A 16,782-nucleotide genomic window follows, 5' to 3' on the forward strand; every position below is an offset into this window, starting at 1 on the left:
CTTTTAACAATTCCCTCTGCTTTTTCTGCAAAGCGCTTACCACAGAGGAATTTAATTAGTTCACGTGTGCACTCAGTTGCTGTTTTGCAAGTACAGATTTGCTCACTCACCATCCACTCCCAACTCCTCCCTGAAGGGGTACTCCTGGAGGGCAAAAGGCAGGACGCACAGACTCCCTGGCCATGAGGGTTCCACGCGGACTTAGGTTCTGCTGATCGATGGGCTCCACTAAAACTCGAATTGTGAACTGAGCCAAGAGGGGAGAGAGGCAAGCACGAGGTTTCCATTCTGTTGCAGAAGCCCCAGCGTTCTCCAGTGTCAACTCTGCTGGCAGCGGCCGCGTGGCCCAGATGGGTGCTTCTTGGTGGCCTGGTTCTTACGAGCCACTCCTGAGAGCCCAGCCAGACTCCCTTTTCTCCAGACCTCCTGGCAGTTCTGAAGGCCTTTTAATCAGTCCCTCTCTGCCTACGTAGAGTGGATCCCTTCTTGGCCGCCAAATCGTGATGGCTTCATTGTGCGATGCCAGCATCTCCATGAAGACAGAGAGCTATGGTCTCTGTCCACCACCATATCCCCGTGCTCCAGTTGGAGCTTGGAACATAGTAGGTGCACAGCACATGTCTGCAAGGTACTAACTGGGTAAATAAAAAACCGAATCAATAAATGAGAGAAAGCCCGAGAAGACAGCTGTTTCTCTTATGGGCCAGACTTTTCCAGCTGGAGACAGCCCCCAGGGGCAGCCTGGCCACCAGCGCTCTCCACCTGCTGGGAGCACCTCTGCTTATGTGAGCTGGGTGTTAGCAGAAGCATGAGGAAGCAGCTCGCTGTCTGCTGGTGGTCCCCGATCCTCCTGCCGCTACACACCCCAACCCTGGCAGAGCTGGAATGTGCTTGATTTCACCTCCTGTTGCACCCCGATCATTTCACCACAAAACACACCCAGCTAGGGTGCCAATTAGTTCTATTGATTTGCAATTACAGGAATCAATTACAAAAAATATTGCAACACTTTCTAATCTCTGCCATTAAAAAAAAAAAAAAAATCACTCCACTTGCAAGGTCCAGAGTGGTTGAGTTCTGCCCTGGGTTTCAGAATTGCCCTGTCTCCCTCCATAGCCATTGTATTCAGACACACCCCTGAGGCACGGGGTCCCCTCTGAAGGGCTCTGCTGGGTCCTCATTAGCTCTGCCTCACACCTGCCAAAACAAGACCCCAGCGCTTGAGGAAGTCCCGAGTGCTTCTTGAGCATCCTCGGGGTGTGCCGGGAACAAGCCGTTGAGTGCCATCGTAACCCCCCCATAGCACCCCCCTCAGAACCACTGGGGCCACCTGACCCGCGGGGCTCTCCCTCTGGACAGCGCCTGTGGGCATAGAGCACACAGACCCCCTAAATGTGGGAAGTGGTGGCAGCGAAGGCCTCCCAAGGCCAACCTCCTTCCAGCGGGATGGTCTGGCCCTCTGGGTCAGCGCAGAAGATTCTGAGAAGCTTCTTGATGCCGCTCAGACATCTTAGCAGAGCTGACCGCCAGCCCTCCTCACGGGGTCCTCCATGACACTGCCCTGCGTGTGGTTTCCTCCTTCCTGCCTCCTCTCCCTCTTGCTTCTGGGGTCACCTCCCAAGTAAGCCACCTGCTTTCAAGCTCGGGTCCCGGGCTCTGCTCCCGGGGAAGCCAGAACAGAGACCAGCCGTCTGTGGATCTGGCCTCTTCTCACATGATGTCTCACAGGTGCTGCCATAACCCCCAGTTCCGAGAAGCACCTGCATTCCCCATGCAGGACCCACGCCCCCCACCCCCCACTTTTCTCAGGTACTTCCCGTGGCCAAGGTCCCAGAGCAATGCTGTCAGGCTCTGTGTGAAAGGGGAGGAGGTCTGTGCTGAACCAGAGCTCCCAAACAGAGTGGCTGGGACACCAGGGTCACTCAGGCTTTAGCCCAAAGGACCCACACTTGAGTCCATGGAGACTGGGCTCAGAGAAAACATTCAGAACACCCACTTCCTTCCAAAACGGAAGGCTTGGCCATTGGGTCAGGCTCCTGCTTCCCTAGCATGAGGTTCCCAGGAGAACCTGGCCGCCCATAGACACATTTCTTGTTTGCCCATCACTAGTATGACTGGACTCTAATGGTGGACTTAAGTTCACACTAGGCACCTTGAAAGAATGACACCCATGCTGACACGTTGAAACTTTCCCACATACAAGAAGACTCGCCTACAGAAGGTCCTTTGACAAGGATACTCTTGGCTGCACGGAACACGGCTCCCCACTCAGAATGACTAAACCAGTAAGGACAACAAGTTCTCTTACTAAAGAGCAGGTCGGGGGCTGCCTGGGGGGCTCAGTTGGTTAAGCATCTGCCTTGGGCTCAGGTCATGATCTTGGGGTCCTGGGATGGAGCCCCATGTTGGGCTCCCTGCTCAGTGGGGAGCCTGCTTCTCCTTCTCCGTCTGGCCCCCCACCTCACTTGTGTTCTTTCTTTCTCTCAAATAAACTAAAGAAGAAAAAAGGAGAGAGAGAGAGCGAGAGCATGTTGGGAAAAGGTGGAGGTAAGCAGTTCCAGAGTTGGTTAACGTGGCTGCTCCGTGATGGCAACGAGGATCCAGGTCCCCCTTGGTTCTCCTCTCTGCAGGGTTCAGGGAGTGGTCTCCAGTCCTCAGGCATGTTCCTTCATACTTGAGATGTTTGCTACAGCTCCAGACTCTAAGAGGCATCCTGTGTCCTACTTAGAGGCCTCAGACCATTCTCAGCTGTGGCCAGAGACAGGAAACAAGAAGTTCCCTCTTGGTGTGGCTTTTCATGAGCAAAGGATGGCTTTTCCAGAAGCCAGAAGTGCATCCTGCGACCTCTCCCTTACCCTCCACTGGCAGGCTGGCTTGGAGAAAGTTCTCTTTACTCCCGGGGCTGGAGAGGGCCCACACTGCCCTGAGCCACCTGATGTCCCCACTTGGGCTCTGCCAGGAAAAGGGGCAGAAGGGACAGGCACTGGATGAGCGGGCATGGGATCAGCCTCTGTCCTCAAAGTACAGGGGCCAAACGTTGCTCAGAGAAGCCCCAGTCACAGCCACGGGCAGCCCAGGGTCAGCTCTACTCTCACTGGACCTCCTGCTCTCTCTCTCCTGACTGCACCGAGCACTCCCGCTGATAGAAAGGGGGCTGGGCGGGAAGTAGGGTCTCCCACTCTGCCACCCAGGGACAGGACCCCCAAAGCAGATAGGGTTATACCAGACTCGAATACACTCTCCCCCAGACGGCCCTGGCTGCTGCGGAATTATTTCTGAGGGGTGCAGGACAGGACTCCCGTTTTCACACCCCTCGGCCTGCGCACCTCGCACCCGCGCTCCAGCCCTCAGCATCCAGGCCCCCTCTCACCTTGGCTCCTCGCCCCACCCGCCCTCCCTGGGAATCCTTCTCTGCTCTGGTTGCAGCAAGCAGGGCAGCGTAAGCTGTCCCCCGCTACATTAACATCCGACCAAGCAGTCATTAACAGAGTCACAATCAATTTCCCCAGAATGATTGCTGCCGCACAGGGAACTTAATGGAATCACACAGTCATTTCTCATTTGAAAAAAAAAAAAAGAAAGACGGGAGCCGGGGTGGGCAGGGGAAGGACGGGAAGCACGCCCCCCACCTCCACGGGCACAGGGCCGCTCCCATCACCCCTCCCTCCCCAGGCAGGGGCTGAGAGCCAGTGAGGCAGCGCCTGGGATTCGCGCTGGTTAATCACTGCACAGAATGGAGACTGAAGCTTTATTAGACAAATGAAGCGTGATGGACGTTCTATTTCAACAGCGGAATCAGGAGGAAGGGGGGAGGCAGGGCGTGTCCTGCAGCAACCGCTGGATGAGGATTCTGGGACCAGGACAGGGGAGTGCCTAGCAGAGCAAGGCAGGCGTGCAGGGCAAGAACTGGGGGCCCAGCCCACAGCATAGGCTTTCCTCCATGGAGCATCAAGGCTACCTGTGCTCCCCCAGATGTGTCCCAGGTGGTGAGACTTAAAGTGGACAGGGGACAGCATACGTCGAATGACACGTGTCATTCCCCAGGGAAAGTCCCTTGTGGAATGAATGAGCCCTCCCTTGCCAGGGTGCCCTTGCTTTCAGGGACAGAGAGCGGGGGCCTCTGCTCTAGTCTTGGGCCAGCCAGGTCCTCTGTCTGCAGCCTGGTGGTAAAGGGGGACACTCCGCAGCTCCATGGTGGCTGAGAAGGCCTGGTCTGGGCACTGGGGCTCCTCCTAGATGGCGGCAGGAGCCTGCCTCCCAGGGGCTCAGAGAAGCTGGCCGAAGTCTCCTGCAGAGCAAAGCTAGTCAGTTCCAGCTGTCCCTGAGCACTGAGCAGGCCCTGTGTCACCCCACTGAATGTGCCCCACCCCCTGCCCTGTACAGTAGCACACGAGGTTCAATTTTTATCCTCACTGCACAGAGGATGAACCCACAGCTCAGACGGGTCAAGGGCCTTGCTCAAGGGCCCTTTGGAAGAAAGCTTGGACAGACCCAGAAATGGGTTGGCCCAACTGTGACTCGAAACTTAGCAGCTCCTCGGGGCCCTGTTCTCACTGAGCTTACTTTTGCTTCTGGTCTCCTGTGGGAGCTACTTGTCCAGCCAAGAGGAAGTGCCATGCCATGTGTCCTGCTCTGGCACGCATTTGTTCCTTCACTAGGCCTTAACTAGCCGAGCCAGAAGAGCCTGCCAGTGTGCACTTGAGGTTGAACCAGACGCAGGCCCTCAGGGACCCCGAGCATCTGGCAGCGTCGGAGGGCCACACTCCCGCGAGGACTAGGATTGGATCAGAGTCTTTGCTCTGATACATGCTAACCACGGTGTCCGGGACTCCTCCGACACTCAGTTTCTCTAGCTATACAATGGGAATAAAATTCATCCATTTTGGGGGGTTACTGAAAGAATTAAAAGAGAAAACTCAGGTCCACAATCCCTTATTCAGGTTCCTCAAGGTTTATGATTCAGAATATCTTGGGGATATTCAAAATAGAATCTGGTGGAAAACCCACTTAGTTTGTATCTCTCTTTCTAGCACAATCTGGGACAGGGCCCTGTAATCAAATGCATTAACATTTCTGCAGGAAAACTAATGAATATTCACAGTCCATCAGGTAAATAAAGACTAAAAATAGTAGCCAAGTGAATTTTTAAAAAGCTTTTGATGTTCAGGGAATTTGGGATCTCAGGATTGTGGATAGAAGATACAGGAAGTACTGAGAGTTACTATCTACTGAGCATTTACTGATGTATATACGTTAATTCATCCAACAGTAACTTCATGAGAACTGGGACCATTATTATCCCTGACTGGGAAACCAGAGAGATTGATTCATTTGCCCACAGGCACACAGTTGCTACATGGCGTAGCCAAGGTCAGACCTAGGCGGCCAGCCTTCTATATCTTGGCTGAGGGTAGAAATTGAGAGAGGGTGCTGGCAGAGTCCCAGCACCTTGCCAGTTGTCCTGATGTGATGGGCAGGCAGGGAGAGGAAAAGTGACATCCAGAGTCTCCTGTTCTCTTTCCACAGGGCCACGTTTCCAGATTCCTGACCCAGTGTGCTTCCAATTCTCTCTCTCTCTCTGATCCCACCTCCACCACCTCCCTGGCACCTGCCGGAAACATGTGTGCCCAGACTGAGAAGTTAGGAAGGAGAGAAAGACATTCAGAGCATCTGGCCTCTTTCTGCCCCTTCTTTCTCGTGTGTGACCTCTGCCCCCATCTCCCGAGACCCCCGTCACCCACCTGCTCTTCCCCAAGGGAGCAAAAGGGCCTTCCAGGGGCAATGGCCACGAGGGAATGTTTCTGGGCAGCAGAGCCCTCCTGGGTTTCAGACCCACGGACCCCTGCAGTGTACCTTCCTTTTGACCTTAAGTATACAGACTGAGTTAAGGGAGGCCCCCAGAGAAGAGAAAGACTGGTCTGGGTTTAAATGCCAACTTCTTCTCTCCAGCCCCCTGAGGCCCAGAGAGAACACCAGGTACGCAGCGGGGGTTGGGTGCATTCACAAGCTAACAAAGTTCGCAGAGCCACAGCCGCTGCTGCCTGTCCCCTGAAGGCAAGGGCACCCTGGCAAGGCAGGGCTCCCTCCTGGGAGGAACTCATTCCTTGGGGGATGATGTGTGTGCTGTCCTCAGTCCACTTTAAGTCTCACCACCTGGGACACACACTCAAGGTGCAGCTGCTCCTTAGTCTGAGAGCTGGTAGCCCTGGGCCTCTCCGGCAAGCGGCCAACGTGTGCTGCTCAGAAAGCCATGAGGCTAGGCCTGGGGACCTCCCAGCACCCATCCAATGTTCATGAGAGGGCTCAGGCAGCCAGCTGGAGCCTCTGGTCCCAGCCTCTGCTGCTGGCAGGATGGTATACACGGTGCCAAGTACAGATGTGTGAGCCAGGAACCTGAGTATGAATCTGGTTCCACCACTTACTAACCTAGCCCTGTAAGCTTGTTCACCTCCCTGAACCTTTGTTTCTTCATCTATGAAATGGGGGGTGATAAGTTCTCTTACTTCAAAGGGCTGTTGTAGTGATTAAACAAGATCACGGATTCTACAGCAAAGTTTTATGGAGCCCCTGCTCTGAGTCAGCGTGTTGCTGAAAGCTTTGAGGGAGCACTGAGCAGAGGGACTGACTCTGGCCTCTGGAGCTTGTATTACGGTGGGTGAATGGACAGTCAGGTGTAATAGGAAACACAATATGATGAAAAGAACTTGGCTTAACCAGCAAGGGTTCCTAATATCCACCTTTGGGATGAGGCTGTGTTAACATGAATTTCTGAAAGCGTTGCTATGCATCGGTATTTATTATTTATTTATGGGTTATTATGAGAGTTAAATGAGATTTTGTATATAAATACATAGTATGATCTATAACACATAATACATATATAGATGCATATCACCTCGGTTAAGCCTCATAAAGGCCATGGGCAGTAGGTCCTTTCCCCATTTCTCAGGTAAGCTCATGAAGGCTTAGAGAGGTAAAGTGACTTGCCCAAGGTCACACAGCCCATAAAGGGTGGCACGGAAACTCCAGCCCAAGTCCTTTCTTCTCTGAAAGGATGCTGCCTCCTCTTAGCCTAGAGGCCAAGCGTGTTTTATGTTAAAGGGCTCTCTGCAAATTCCAAAGCTCTGGACAAATGTAAGGGGTTATTACATTTCTGTTTCCTACCTCACTCCTGGTCCCTTGGACACCAGGCATTCGAGGCCAGGCTGGGAACCAGAGAGACAAGCCACCTGGGGGATCTAGAGGAGGAATTAGCTTCCCTTGACAACTGAGTGGGGCACAAGACATGTAGAGACAGCATACTGGTTGATGCTTCTTTGGGGATCCTTGGAACTGCTCAGCCCCAGAAGGGAGCCCTCCCCGGAGAGCTCAGATTATCCTTGAGACAGCCTTTGGCTGGTCATGCCCTTCATCATTGCAAAGCTACCTTCACCTCCAGACAGTCCCCTAAGTCCTGGATCTATCCCCTGGGAGGAGGCATAAAGCTTTATTGGCAGACACCTGGCTCCAAAACCCCACTCCATATCTCCCGGCTGTGTGACCTAACCTCGGGCAAGTCCTCTAACCTCTCTGAGCCTTGGTTTCCTCGTCTGTCAAGGGGGGAAAAGGTCCTGCCTGCAAGGTTGATGTCAGGATGAGAATAGTGATGTGCCTAACGGTTGCGCCCAGCCCAGGGGCCAAGCTAGGTAGATGGTGGGAGCCCAGGAAAAGCGGCCTGTCTGCTGGGCACACTTGAAAGGAGAAGGGATGACATTGAATCCAGCCAATTAGGAGGATTTCCTATAAAAATTTAATTCTTCAATAAAATAGTGCACAATGAAACAGGTGACGGGTTTTTAAACTGTAAATTAATGATCTGTAGTTACAGCCATAATAATAATAATAGCTACCAATTACGGAATATGGAAGGCCACAGCCGGGCCAGGAGCGACAGGCACATGGCACCCACCTTGCCCCTTCGGGCATGGGGACTCTAAATGCCTTCCCAGGAGGGGAGGCCAGGATTCGGGGAGGTCAGTAGTTTGCCCACCAGCCCCCAGATACCAAGAAAAATGTCACAGTGATGCAGCAAAACTACAGCTTCTCCCTCCTGTGTCCATCTCCCTCTATTTTCAAATACACACAGAATAAAATGTAAAGAAAAACCAAACCAAGCACAGGAACCAGCTCTCGCTCCATTGAACTGTCTCCAGTCCCCATTGAAATAGAATTTAGTCTTGCCTCCCCAGACCTGTGTTTCCTCACACTAGTTCTGCGCTCACCCCGGGAAAGCCTCAAAGCTTCAAGGACTGCGTGTATCCCTGTAGCCCCTGGAGGTCAGTGAGAGCCCCCCACCGCCGCCATTTCCTCTGCATCTCTGTGTAGCCAGAAACCAATAGCCCGACCTTCCACCCTGTTCCCCTTAAGACTTTCCCCAACCTGGGAAAAGAGACCTGCTCTCAGAGAACCCTATGGAGCCTTCTGCAATCCTCTATTGTCCTCATGACGCCTCTTCTGGGTCAGAAACAGACGAGAAATGACAGTCCATGAGGCAGCTGAATTCATGGGTGCTGGAGCCAGGCTACCGGGTTCAATCTCTGACTTGGTACAAATTGCTGTGTGGCCTCGGGAGAGTTATTCAACCTCTCTGTGCTTCTGCTTTCTCACCTCTAAAATGAGATTGATAATAAGAGCACCTGCCTTGTAGGATTTTTATGGGATCAAACAAATGTAAAGCATATAGAACAGTGCTTGGCACCTAGGAGGTGGTCAGCAATGACTTTTTTCCGTGCCCTGAATGTTCATTTTTCACCAGTCGCCTGACCGACTTCCTTCCAGTAATAAAGATGAGAGGCATCTAAGATCCCTTTTACAAGGGAGGCCCAGCACTCAGCTCAAGAACATGCCAAGCCCACCACAGGCTTTCTGTCAATATCAGGGCCTCTGAGGACCCAAGTCACTTTGTCACTCTGCTAACTTATTACCCCTCCCCCCCACCACCTTTGCTTTAACCATCATTCAATTAGAAGCAAATGGCATTGGGATGGCCCTCAACCATGTGTTTCTTGAAGAAAACAAAACCTGTTTCTTCCTTCACATATTTTTAAATGGACAGAATCGTTTTTACAAAGTCACCTAAAGAAATGATCAACTCACCCGGTGATTTCCTGGGCTTTTGCCTTTCTCTGTGTATCCCCAATCTCCTAGCCCTGCCACTGCCCCGTGCTGTGTTGAGCCAGCACCCAGTCCTGTGGATTTCCTTCTCATGTCTCTCCTTCCCAAGCCCCGTTCTCAGCTCCTGCCTAGGTCTCCCCTCACTCTTGGACTATGCCCAACCCCTCTAGGCCTTCCCCATCCCAACCAAGCCCACGCCACTCGTCTCCCCTTCTCTAGGACCAGGTCCCTGTGCGGAAACTGTGGCTCCCCCCACCCCCCGATTCTAGGCCCTCTAAGACCTTCTTTCTGACACAATCTCATCCTGGGCAGTTTTTCCTGCTTTTCCAGCACAGCTGAAAACTCGTGGCAGGGGCCTCGTGTTTCCGGTGCTGCATGAACTTGCCCACTCCCCTAACACCAGGGCAAGCACACAAAAAAGAGGCTTGTCCCACAGCTGGTTGATCAATGGAATGACTGGGTCCAGGCTTTCAAATCCAGTTCAACAGGCTCTGTTTTTAGTTTCTGAAAAATTTTTTGGACCTGATTTGCCAGTCTGAGTAACTAGGTGTGGTACAGAATGTCAGCAGCTAATTACTTTTAACCATTATTAATAGGCTCGCGCTAATTATCCCTCGCACTAAGCAAGATTTTACAGACAAGAAGGGCTGCAGAGCCAGAGAAGTGAAGGGCTATGCCCAAGGCCACAGGGGGAGGGGGCTGTGTGGGGAGGGGAGGAGTGGGAGCCCCAGGAAAGGGGTCCTGGTAGGGGGACAGGGACGCAGGCTGGGACACAGGGGAGGGGGCAGCTCTGTCTGGGTCGATGGAGCTCCCCTCCTGCCTCTCTCCTCCCCTCTCCCAGAATGCAATCTGCTGAAACCTCTTATTAAAAGTATTCTGGAGGTGGTAAAAGTGTCACCAAAGATTTGCTCATTTTCTAAACTATCATTAAGAAAAATTTATGGTCAGGGGAAATACAGGCAGTGGAGGAGGGCGGGTGGACAGGGAGAGAGGAAGGATGATTTAACATCAGTCCCTTCATAAATTAAAGCTGTGGGCGCACAAGAAGGGGCTTGGAGAGGGAAATCGCCGGAAGGTCATCACTTTCTCTATGCTGGCCGGCAGCGCCTCCCGGCTGGGCACACACTCTTCATGCCCACCAAGGCACCCCTCCTAGCTCACCCCCTCCCTCCAGGCCTGGCCCGCCCTTTCCCCACTCCCCACAACCCTGGCTCCCGCAGCCCCACTGCCTGAACTTGAGCTGGAACCCAAACCTGGAAGGTGGAAGGTGCTGTGGCCGTTGCTTGCCCCACTGGACTGGAAGGTTTCTGAAGGCAGGAGGCCTGTCTCTAATGATTGCTCGATTTTGAATCCTCATGACATCCCCTTGGGGTGGAGTGGGAGAGGTGTGATCTCGTTCCCTTAGAATTATGACATGCCCACTGCAAAGGGCTACAGAGCAGCCAGGGCTGTCCAGTCCCCATTATACACACACTGGGAGCCTGAGGCTCAGAGGGGACACGGGCTCACCCAAGGTCACACAGCGGAGCCACCGGAACCCGTGTCTCAAGCTCGCAGCTCAGGGGTCCAGCCGTCTGCTCAGAAGCTCAGACTCTGGGGCACCTGGGTGGTTCAGTCACTGAGCATCTGCCTTTGGCTCAGGTCATCATCCCAGCGTCCTGGGATCGAGTCCTGCATCGTGCTACCTGCTCCTCGGGGAGGCTGCTTCACTCTCTCCCACTCCCTCTGCTTGTGTTCCCTCTCTCGCTGTGTCTCTCTCTGTCAAGTGAATAAATAAAATCTTAATAAATAAATTAAAAAAAAAAAAGAAGCTCGGACTCTGGTTATAGTCCCCCTGAGTGCAGTCATGGCTCCTGTCCTCTGGTTAGCCGTGTTATCTTGAACAAGTCGCTGACCCCTCCCACCCCCACCCTGCGTGCCAGGCACCTGTCGGAGTTGTAGGTACCAGCCGTGGCAACGGAAGTGCTTGGCTCCATGAAGTTATTATTCATCATCATTGTCATGGTCAATATCTCTGACGGGAGGGACGGCAGCGTGGTCCAAACCTGCCTTTGGTTTGAGCCCACAGCGACTACTCAGCCATCATGCAGCATCTGCGGTGCACCCCAGCCCGTGTGAGGATTGGGGGGGGAGAGACGGAGAGAAAAACAAGTATAGCTCCAGCCCCCGCTGAGATGCTTCAGCCTGGGAGGGGAGACCCCTGCTCTGAATGGGGAGCCCACTGGGGCCACACACAGACGCCCCACGCCTTGCTCCTCTGGACAAGAGGAAGGCTTGCATTACCCCACCCAGTGCAAGGGAAGTGGCATGTGTCTTGCTTTGCCCGAGCAGGACCGGTGCAGAAGGAGGCCTCTGGGGCAAGGCAGAGGGTGTGCCCGGCAAAGAGTGAGAGCGAGGGTGTGGGCTGCTCAGCAGGTGCTGACCCACTGAGAAAAGGAAGTGAGAGAGCAGGTTGGGGGCCAGGTTGCAGGCTGGGTCCCCAGGGATGGGTTCTCAGGTTTGTGCAATACCCGGTTCTTGCTCCGAGTTCCAGCTAATGCAGCACTCAGCTCTTGTCCCCAGCGAGGTTCAGGAATAGGGGCCGGGGCAGGTGTGGTGTGTGGCAAGATTTGGGGCCCAGATCTGCATGTGCTGCAGACCAGCTCAGGGAGCTTAGTAAGCCGCCTGGTTGGGCCTCTCCTCCCCAGCCCCACCCCCCAACCCGGGCACTTCCACGGTGGGTCCTGTGGCCTCTGCCACGCGCTCTCCATGCTGAGGACCAAGTGCCAGCACTCACAGGAGCGAATTTGGAAAAAGTAGCAAGGACGACACGAATCAAAGTAACACATTTCAGAACGTCCTGGAAGACACTCTGAGCATGTGCAGGCCCGGGTGGGAAGCAGGGAGAAGAGGATCTCAATCCAGATGGAGAGATGGGGGCAGAGAATTTATGTACGTAGCATTTAGGGGACAAATGCTGTGTCCCTGAACACAGCCTAGCGCGGTAAGCAAAAGAAATTCAGAGAAGTTCTTGGGGGCTGGGGTCTCCATGGGCTTCTTGGAGGAGGTGGAGACTGGGTGGGGCTTTGAAGGCAAGGTATGCACAGGTAGAGGGGAGAAAAGAAGGCCCAGGTGGCAGGAGAAGCAGGGGAACAGAGGGCAGCAGCTGCTGCAGGCCCGAGTGGAGCCCTGCAGTGGGGATGGGCCTCCAGCCTCTAAGAGGACAAGGAAGAATACGGGGGAGGGGGATGCAGGCCTCCCAGCCCGGACCAGCCCCCTCCAGCTCCTTCCATCTCCCTCCAGTCCCTCCAGCCCCCTCCAGCCAGGGTTCACAGCCCCGCAGGGGGATATCATTTCCCTCTGAAGGCCGCATCTGTGGAAGGGGGAGCAGACGGCCTGGCAGGCTCTGCCTTTCATCTGAAAAGCAGGCCAGCCTCCATGTGCAGGGAAAGGAGGGCAGGCCAAGAGGCCGAGCTTCCAGGCTGAGGTGTGCCAGCTCCGGGGGGACATTCTGGCCAGCGCCACACACTGACAGCAAACCCCCCTCAGGCTCCCTCAGACTCTCGCCTCCCCTCCCCTCGGACACCCTCTTCTGTGGCCTCACTGCCTCTCTAGCCCTGTGGCTCTCTCTTTGTTTTGCTTTCTGTTGTTGTTGGTTTTTTGTTTTTTATTTTTTGTTTTTTTTTTTCTGTTTCTGTCTCTCTGTCTCTCTGTCTCTCTCGTGATCTCTCTCTCTCTCTCTCTCTCTCTCTCACTCTCGCTCTGTGCTTCTCTGCCCTGCTCTCTCTTGTGTTGCTTTCTCGGTCTCCATTCCTCCCCTGCCCTCTCCCACTCTCTTCTGGGCCCCCTTGCCGTGCTCTAGGCATCTCTGTCGGTCTCTGGTCGGCCCTCTGGAGCAGGGCTCTGCCTGACAGGGGCGGGAATTCCGGGCCAGAGAGGCTTGCTGAGGGGCGAGCAGGCCCCCGGCAGACCTGAACCTGCGGAGAGCTCGCTCCTCCTGCTTTAATCTGGGGGCCATCTGACTTCAGCTTCTTTGACCTCCTCTGCTTTTGATCTTTATCTTTCTTTGAAACCCGGGGTTGTTAGAAACCTACTGACTTCAGATGTTCTCATCCTTTTCCCAGACAGTCAAGGCAGCCCCGGACCAGGGGTTCGGGCTGGGTTATCCCCCGGAAATCATGAGGACAAGGACCCTCCAAGAGCTTGATTGTGGCTGACGCTGTCCCCGGACTGAGCGCTAGGCTCCTGGCAAGCCCTGCCATTAGGCTCACAGGGAGGTCACGTGTGACGGTTACAATGTGGGTCTGGGAGACAGGCCTTCCCGAGCTCTGACCCCAGCTCTGAAGGGGCTGCCTGCACGCCTCTGGACAGGCCATAACTCTGAGCTGCTGTTTCCTCTTCTGGAATGTTTTTATGCCCTTCTCTTAGGGTTAATCCTGGCCATGAGAATATTGTGCACAAATAATTAAAATGCCCAGTGGATTACTTGGTGCATAGCAAATGCGCAAAACCATTCCACTTCCTCTACCTGCTTCTTCCCACACTCTGTTTTGGTCAGCCACCGGGCTCATTGGATCCATGGGATATCCCTGTCCCTGTGACCGAGACCCCCTCACTACCCTGTGGAACAGACGAGCTGGACATGGCCCAGCTCCCGTCCCCACACCCTGCCCATGGAATGGTGACCACAGGACTGTGCTCTCAGCATCTCCGGGGCTCTTGGCGCTCCAGGTTTATTCACGGAAACATCCAGCCAGAGGCAGTACAAGCAGAGTAGAAATGACAAATACAATACCACTACCCCCAATCAACTTGTCTCCTGTCTAGGGGTCTGCAACATCTTTCTCCCCACATGGGTCTGTTTCTCATGAGCCTCCTCCCTGTGGGAGGAAAGTCACCAATGAGAGGCCCCACCTGCTCAGGGGACCTGGCATGTCAGGTTCAGAGCTAGGACTACCCTGATCCCCCGATGCCCAGACACCAGCCACTATGTCTACACCAGGAGGCACTGAGCCCAGCTGCCGCAGCCTAGGAATCTGTATGGCAGCAAGCTCTGGGGAACCCCAGGCCCGAGAGATACCTGTCCCCAGCAACTGCGTGGAAGGCCGTGAGTCTTACTTGACTCTCTCCCTGGAATGGCAGGAGGAAGCTAGGCTCATGGTCATGCTGCATGCCCCTCACTGGAGACTATTTCGGGGCAAGGGTTATTTTTGACAAGCTGGAGGGAGACAGCGAGGCCTGGAAATAGGGATGCTGCATTCGATGCTGGGGTACCCCCTGTAATTTCCCCTGTGGGCTTCCTCACTGGATGAGGAAGTGAATTGAGTGAGGGTCCCTGGTTCTCAGTCCTGGCTGCACAAGGGGCTGCAGAAACTGTGAAACCATACTTCTGGGGTGTGGCCGGGCAGCTGGTGTGTTTGAAAAGGTCCCCAGAGAACTCTCATGTGCAGTCGAGTTTTCGAGCCACCGAACCAGGCCTCCGGGGTCGGTCCTGGGAGGTCAGAGTCTGTGACTCAGGGCTGCAGAGCAGGGGCCACCCCAGAAGGATTGTCTGCAGGGGAGTTCAGTCTGTGTGTGTCTGTGTGCCGTGTGTGCACACGCATGGAGGAAGACCCCAAGGGCGGCCCCCAGTGGGACGGACAGGAGGGGCTGTAGAAGTGAGGATGGGCCCTAGGGAGAGAATTTCCCCTGCTTTGCCACTTGGCCCTGGTCCCAGAGAGAGTCGATGGCTGGAGTGGGTCCCACGTCCCAGCCTCCACAAACCACACACACAACCCCAGACCTGGGTGAGGGGGAGGTGCCAGTCTGAAGCTGGTGTGTGGCTCCAGGGTTTCTGGCTGAACCAAACTTTTACTCTGCTTCTTCACCTGCTGCCCAGGCAGCAGGTCAGGCCCAACCTCAGGCAGCCTGTTTCGGGGGGGCGCAAGAAGGCAGCTCACCTTTGTGAGAATCATAGGTTCCCCCAGAGACCAGAGAACCCCGCCTCCCGCCTCCGCTGCAGGGCAGGACTCCAGGGTCAGCCAGGGGCTCCTCTGCTCCACCCATTCTCTCACAGGGAGTGGTCCAGAGTGAGGGGGAGCCACACACAGCCCCCTCACGAATCTGGAAGGGACCCTGTCACAACTTGGGGTAGAGGTGTGGATCCTAAGCTCGCCTCCTGGTTACCTGGAGAGACGCTGAGACGCTGAAAGTGGTCTGGGTGGGAAACTGGGGGTCTGCCTCCTGCCAGCCATGTAATGGGGGGGGGGGGCACAGCCAAGCCCTGGTTTCCTCACCTGCAGCTGGGGGCGGGGCTTGCACAGGGCAGGGGGAGGAGCAGACCAGAGGCAAGGGGGTCGGTCTCCTTGCACAATGGACGGCATCTCCTCACAGGCCCGAGACTATGCCCAGCACAATGGGAGCAATGCCCACACCACTCTCTGACCCTAGATATCCTTCTCACTTTGCTAACTAATGCATGCTGTCCCCACCATTTGATCTAGCCTCTGGGTTCCTCAGAAAACTCTAGCAGACTTACTACCCCGGTTATTGCCAGGAGGGGAGACAGGGTGTGCCCCACAGGTCCCCTCTAGACCGGTGTGACCTGCAGTCAGCTCCGTGGCAGGAAGTGGCACTGGATTGGAGGGAGGAGGCTCCTGCCGGGGCAGAGATCTGGAGATCTCCAGAACAAAGGCCAAGGGGGGAAGCAGATGGTTGCCCTGGGGTTCTGTGGGCAGCAGGAGTGGGTGTGCTGGCTTGAGTGTCTTGGAGACCTAGAAGTGACCCCTAGGGACAAAGGGATCTTGGGGGTCAGCAGGGAGCCATTGAGTTCCTGGCCATCCTGAGCTACTGTACAGCCCTGCCTTATGGGAAGGACCAGGATCTGGAGCCAGGCACATTGGGACTTGAGTACACATTTCAGTGGCACATTTCTTGGCCTTTCTGAATATCATGCTGCCCTTTATAAAATGGAGATGAATAACAATTCCCTTTTGAAGTCATTTAATGATTAAAATAGTATATATAGAAGCAGAACGGTGATTATTTGCAATTCGATTGGGGCCTTAGCACAGGAAGACTATGTATGTTTTCCCCCATATTAGGGTACTTTGTCCTTGCCACATCTCCTCCTTCCAGGCCGGAATGGGGTGCATTAGAAAGGACACGGGACCAGGGTCTGGGGCCTAGATTCTAATCCTGCCCTCACACTTACTGCCTGAAGGACTATTGACAAGTCCCCTCTCCACCCAGAGCCCCATGTTCGATGGTAGAGGAGCAGAGGGGGTAAAAATCGCTAACCTGTGGGGCTGCATGAGAACCATGTAAATAATACGCCAGCAATAGCTCCTATGTGTCCAGCACTGACTGTGTTCCAGTCATGATCAAGGGCTGAGCATTATTTCCAGGGATCCCCCACAGCAGCCTTAAAATCATCTCTACTCCTAGAGATGTAAAGACTGAGGCTCGAGAGGTTAAGCAATGTGGCCAAAAGCCACACGGCGTGCAAGGGTCGAGATATTCTCGTTTGAACTCAGGCAGCCACTACTTCACTGCTTTACTGGGCAGGTGCCAAGCACATCAACGCTGGAAAAAGCCCTCAAACACCCCTTGTCCAGTCCCCTTGCTGGCAGTGGAGCAGTCAATCTCCCACTCACCTCCCGCTGGGTCAGA

Source organism: Mustela lutreola, chromosome 7, assembly GCF_030435805.1.
Source record: "Mustela lutreola isolate mMusLut2 chromosome 7, mMusLut2.pri, whole genome shotgun sequence".
Lineage (NCBI taxonomy): Eukaryota > Metazoa > Chordata > Mammalia > Carnivora > Mustelidae > Mustela > Mustela lutreola.